This window comes from Stylophora pistillata, chromosome 5, assembly GCF_964205215.1.
Source record: "Stylophora pistillata chromosome 5, jaStyPist1.2, whole genome shotgun sequence".
Taxonomy (NCBI): Eukaryota; Metazoa; Cnidaria; class Anthozoa; order Scleractinia; family Pocilloporidae; genus Stylophora; species Stylophora pistillata.
Window position 1 is genome coordinate 8,502,134 of NC_142523.1, and position 6,000 is coordinate 8,508,133.

Below are 6,000 nucleotides of genomic sequence, written 5' to 3' on the forward strand. Positions count from 1 at the left end.
ATTTTGTGTCGATTTAGATGTTGTTGCCTATTCGGACCTGTTCGAAGACATGATATTAATCATCTATTTAGTATGAAGATGTATTCAAACTTAGAAACGAAATCAATTTAGTTAAAGACTACCCAATTTCTATAACATAATTACTATCGTTATGAATGGTCGCGCTCATCTACAGACTACATACTCTAGCCTGCTTCCAATTATTGTGGAACCGGTCCGCAATAGACTTACCGTATCCGTCTTGACACCTCTACAAACTTAATAACTTAAAGAAACAATGGCTAGTTCGTGTATTTTTCATTTCACGGGCGGTATGTTGACGTTTTGCGTAGTAACTTTCAAAAACCAGAAATCTGATGTGGCTAGGCGGGAAATTTATTATTTTCAAACTATCGCGCCCCGAGTAAATAATATTCATCTAGTTTCAACTGCCAAGGTCAGACATAGATCTTTTTTCGAAGCATCTCAGTGGGCCAGAATATTAAACTCATGAATGTAATTGATAAATCGCGCGCTTTTAATTAGTCCAGCTTTTTACAGTACGGATCACGGTAAAACGGAACTAAGAAAAGTGGCTATAAAAATATGAATAAGTTATTCATGGGCTTTTTCGGAGATTTAGCGTCTCGCTCCATTTATTTGTTTGCATTCAGTGTCACCTGCTTTGTGTTCATATTTTATCCTTCTCTACCCACCGTCGTTAATGATACTTTGCGAACTGAGGGGTTAGGGGAAGTATCCCTACCCCCTCACAAGAAGGAACTACTGTGAGTTGTTAGTGGGGTTCTCATTACGTCATGGCGGTCATAATGGTTACCAAAACAACAGAATGGCGGCCAAGTCAGCGCTTTTGAACTTGAATTTTTTTCAGGTGTAAATCATCTTTTCTTCTCCGATAAATTTAAAGTACTTTATTAATACAGTTATGTAGTCTTTATGCTTGTCTGTTCTGAATCCAAATGTTAACGAAAAAAGATCAACTTTTCCCTCAAAATCCTTTTTGTCATTTATCAATTTTCAAAAACAGATTGGAAAAATGGAAATTCACACTGTTCGCTTTCAACTGAGTATGCCCACTATTATCTCGTTGCAACTGAGTGCATGTTGAAAGATTCCGTATTTCAACTTATTTGAGAAATTATGCATTCCTTGCTTTCAACAGTAAAACCCTGCAAACACGGACAGTATCCGATTTCCATCGAGTTTGATCCCATTTTTTTTTATAATTTACTATGAGCTAACTCACACAGTATAGCTACTTTCCCTGGAAGGGATGCCAGTCGATTACAGTTTACATCCTCCTGCTCCCCCCCCCCCCCCGTTAGCATTTCATCAGGTTTCCCTGATAGTTTTGTCCATTACCCATTTACACACCTGGGTGGGGAGAGGAACTGTGAGTGCACACTGCATCTTGTCTTTGAACACAACACAAAAGCCCCATCGGGGCTTTCAAACCCTTTACTCCCTTAGATCAGCTTCCAAACTCTCCATACCCTACTCTGTATATTTTCATTGTTATTGACTGTAACGGCTGCCACTCTTTTTGCCTGCTGTTAAGACGACGTTAACAGACTTGTGCGCGCGCGACTCGCGTGCTTTGAGGTTACGAAGTAATCTCGTAAGCAAATCACGCGGACCCTTTTTAATGTCGACGTGTGCGATTTTTAGAGAAGAGTAGTTGAAGTTTTTTTGTTTATCGTTCGGTTGTTGTCGTTTGCCGTAAGACTACAGTTTTCTGTGTTAGAGTAAGTGTCTGTTTGAATTTCCCGTTTCGTTTCCGAATACCTAACTTATATTGAAGTTCGTTTTGGTTCAATTCTTACAAGCGGGACTGTTGTGTAAGTGCTAATTTTCCTTTCCTTGAGCTTCTATATAGTTTTTTGTTTAGTTTGTTTGAGTTTTTAGCTAGCTTTGCATCTTGCCTTTATATCGGAATGTTTGGAATGTTGGTTTGTCTATTCGCATTTAGCTTAGCTTCTTCCTTATAAATTCATATTTCAGTTTACGATAAGTACTTGGATACCACGACTACGTTAAATAAAACGATTCAAGGCTTGTCCGTAAAATATATCCTCGCTTCATAGTGTGTCTTCATTTGCGAAACTAATAGTTGTTGTCGAAATTTTGCTTCGCTTGTGTCGGTCGCTACATTGACGAGGGGAATTTGTTAAACAATCAAATCTTCTTAGGTTGGCAATGATTTCTTTCATTCTCATGATCTTCATGAAACATCTAGCAGGATTGTTGGAAGAAATTGTAGGCTGGTCACTCAAAGGGTTTAAAGGCCACTTCTAAACACAGATTCCACTTTCTTAACAGTTAGGACCACCACATTTCTCTCATGGGTGTTAACCCATTACTTGCTTCCTCATTAGGCTCCAAACTTCAATTTGTTCTAGCAATTGTGGGCAACCTATTAACAAGTACCTTTCTACTACTAACGGTGCATGACTTCTTCTCCCTTTATTTCCATAAGACTGCCGTGATAAGACTTCATTACTCTAACATATTTCTAGGATCTAAAACCACACAGCCCCCTTTAAAATTTTTCACCTCTCTGTCCACACTCCTTCTCCTGAGTCCAGTAACCCTACTAAAACCTTTTAAAAGTACCCAAACCTCAGTACCTCTTTAAGTGATACATGCTTTTTTCATTTGCTTCGCCTTTGCAAATAAACTGCATATTTCACCATCTACTCTGAAAAAAGGTGCTGGCTATTCCGAATCATTGTGGTTCAATTTTCAGCATGGAAGCATAGCACTGATGGAAATAAAACCTTTTTTGTGCTGTCCACTTTGTACTTTAGTACAGTAACTCAAAAATCTTTTCGACATCACTTAGGTCATCACTTGGCCGCGCGTAAATATCAATTTTACCTTTGAGTGTTGATAATAGTTCTCACTCGTTTGCTCCTCTTTAATCCTGAGAGGTATAATTAACTCGTATACACCACAGTGTACAAATAATGTTCTGCTTATTCTTAGAGCTACTGACTACATATTTAAACCAAAGAGAATGTTAAAACACATTTTAAGAACAAAAAATGCTGAGAACACCAGCTTGTAGTTTATCAGTTAATCTATTTGCAGTTCTGACATTGCCTTAGTAACTTGATATGATATGTACACACGGATATAAAACACTGTTTTCTTATAGAGCGCATTTCTACTAATTAACCCCTCCTAAAACCAAAGGCAAATGCGCAACTGATCATCCAGAAGTTTTAACTATCCCTTTACGCCCTAACATCGGTATGCATATTCTCCATACTGATCTCTATAAGTATTGTAATTTTATGATTAAAGGAAAAGCGGAAACCTACAACAATCCTCAACTAAGTAGGCTGATTATTAAAAAGTTAGGTAGTGGCACTTCTACAATCCCGTTTTGCAAAAAACCGCCAGTGCTCAATTCCAAGAAAGAGAAAAAATATGAGTCACTTTGCTCGTTTGTAAGAAAATGCCGAATTTCTTCTGGTAAGCTCCGAAGATGGAGAAAAAGCCGCAATTTTTAATGTGTGTGCGCTAGTTATCTGTCAAGTTATTTACAGGAAGGGTGTGTCATGCAATACTATAGAAAAATTCACTGCCTGACGAGTGAATTCCACGTTAAACTTCACGCGAAAAACCGATATCGCACGAATCGCGAAGCGATTCGTGCGATATCGATTTTTTAAGTGAAATTCAACGTGGAATTCACGAGTCAGGTAGTGAATTTTTCTTGAATCGCATAACTGAATAAAAATAAGAAAACAAGAAATTAAAACGGCAATGTTATTGTCTGTTTTTATTCCGTACGCGCGCCCTTAAGAAAGCCATTTTAAAGTCAACTGTCAGAACTGTCATTGTTAAGGGAATGGAAAGCAAGGTAAGTCGCTCACGTTTGAACCGTCGACAATTTTAATTGTACCTCGTGAATTTTTCTTGAATCACGCAGCTAAAGCCACCAAATCACTGGGCGAAACCAGATGTTCTGTATTTTTGTGCGCCACGCCAGTGCGCAAACAATGGAAACCCTTTCAAAGTCAGGTGTCAATATCTAGCGAATAGAGGGAACAAGATATTTTTAGAATGAAAACCACTTTTATTTCAAACTCGTGGAGAAAGCGGTGCCTCACATTTTACAATCTTCAGCGAAAAAAACTAAAAGTACACAATACGGAGTTATTTAAGACAGAGATTTGCCTGCTACCACTCCACTTGGCAGAATGTGGCGCCGACAATCAACAACTGAATGGTCAAATCCTCAAGCGAAATGAAAATTTCAAGCGTTCTGGCAAAGCAAGATCTACAAAAAACCGGTAAGTGCTTTACAGTTGTAAAAAAAAGTGTATTCAAAATATAATGATTAAGACTGGAATTTCTCGGTAAACTCTGGCGAAAAAAAGTTCAGTTAAAAGTCACAATTTTAACTGTTTTTCTTTCATCGCAGGGAGTCGCTCGTTGGTGTCAATGCTGGACTGAAAGTTTATGGAAATATTTACTGGAGAATTATTAAAAGTTACTCCAATAAACATTCCGCCAACTGCTCCTGCCATCAGGTAACTAGAACGACTGGCATTGCTGTCAAGGTCACTAGTAGCTGCTGTGTTGCTTGGCGGGGCTGAGCTATTGAGAACAATTTCCCGTAAAGCATGACTTGAATAGCCGTTGGTAGGTGTCGTGCTTGGCGTAGGTTGAAACCGGCCAACTTATTCGACATTCGCCGCTTTTTTTCCAGAGGATTATGGCTGTATCAAGATATGGATTCCGGATTGGAGTGGCCAGTGAGCTCTGATATCTCCACTGAGTCGAAATCACCACTGAGCGCTTGGATGACAGTTTTGCGACCACTCGAATTTGTGAATTTGCCGTCTAGTGTTTTGAAACCATGTTGTATCTAAAAGAGGCCAGTTCGTCGTCTGTATAGGCTACAATGGTTTGGATTTCGTGAAAAGATGTTTGACCCTTTTCGGCATTGATACCTGTTTTGGTTTTCTTTCGTAACGCTTGTTTGGTTTTCCTCGGCGAGAACTGTCGTTTGGCTTTCTTCCCTCGTCTCAGGCATTTTGATTCTTTGCTATGCGTTTTCTCGTACTTTTGAGCGTGAGTGGTTTCCTCCAATTTTCTAAAAATTTCAATTTCAATTCAAAATTCGGAAGACATTCGTTTTCTATAAATTTGTTCATATTTTCGTAGCACTAGTTGTATTTACGTTAATTACGTTCGTAACAATAATTTTTGCTCGCGACTCACGTCAGCTATATCGCTTTATGCGTTGGTGCGATTCCACGCTAAATACCCTCTCTTCCGGTTGACGTATTGACCAATCAGAGCGCGTGTTTACTTTGAGCTATGCGATTCTATGGCATGTCTTTCAATCAGTACCATTAGGAACAGCAGGAGTGGCGACATTCGGGAACAGCTTTTCTCGAAGGGGGAGGGACAAGGTAGATGACTATGTGATAAAAAAAAAAAAAATACAAAAAAATACTCCGTGGATTTTGTTCCGTTAACCTCCGTGTTTGATCAAAACTTCCCTGTCTTAGGGTTATCCTGGTTCAAAAAGATCTCAGAAATTACTACTCCTTAGAGAGGAAATAGACTTGAATAATACCCCAAAAAACTGCAAGGTTTTTAATTCGAACCGAAGATCTGGTGAAACAACCTTGTGTATTTCTGTATTTCTCCATTTCCCTCCGACCCCCCCCCAAAGTTGCCCTGTACCCCCCAATGGACGAATGTTCTTATTTCAGTGCCTTCAGGCAAAATCTAAAGCAGTCTTAAAGGTTGAGTAAAGCTTTAATCGTCTTTAATTGTCAAATAAAATATCCGAAAGCTAACTCTAACCTTTAATGAATCTTTAATTGAACATAAGTTTAACTTTAGTAGCGCAAATCTTTTAGCATCCTTTAAGTGGTTTCTTTTTTGGCACAAAAGAGGGTGTTTCATTAAAATACATTTAATTTGACTTTAAGGCGAGATTAAAATGAGTATGGCTGTTCTGACATCTTTAATTCA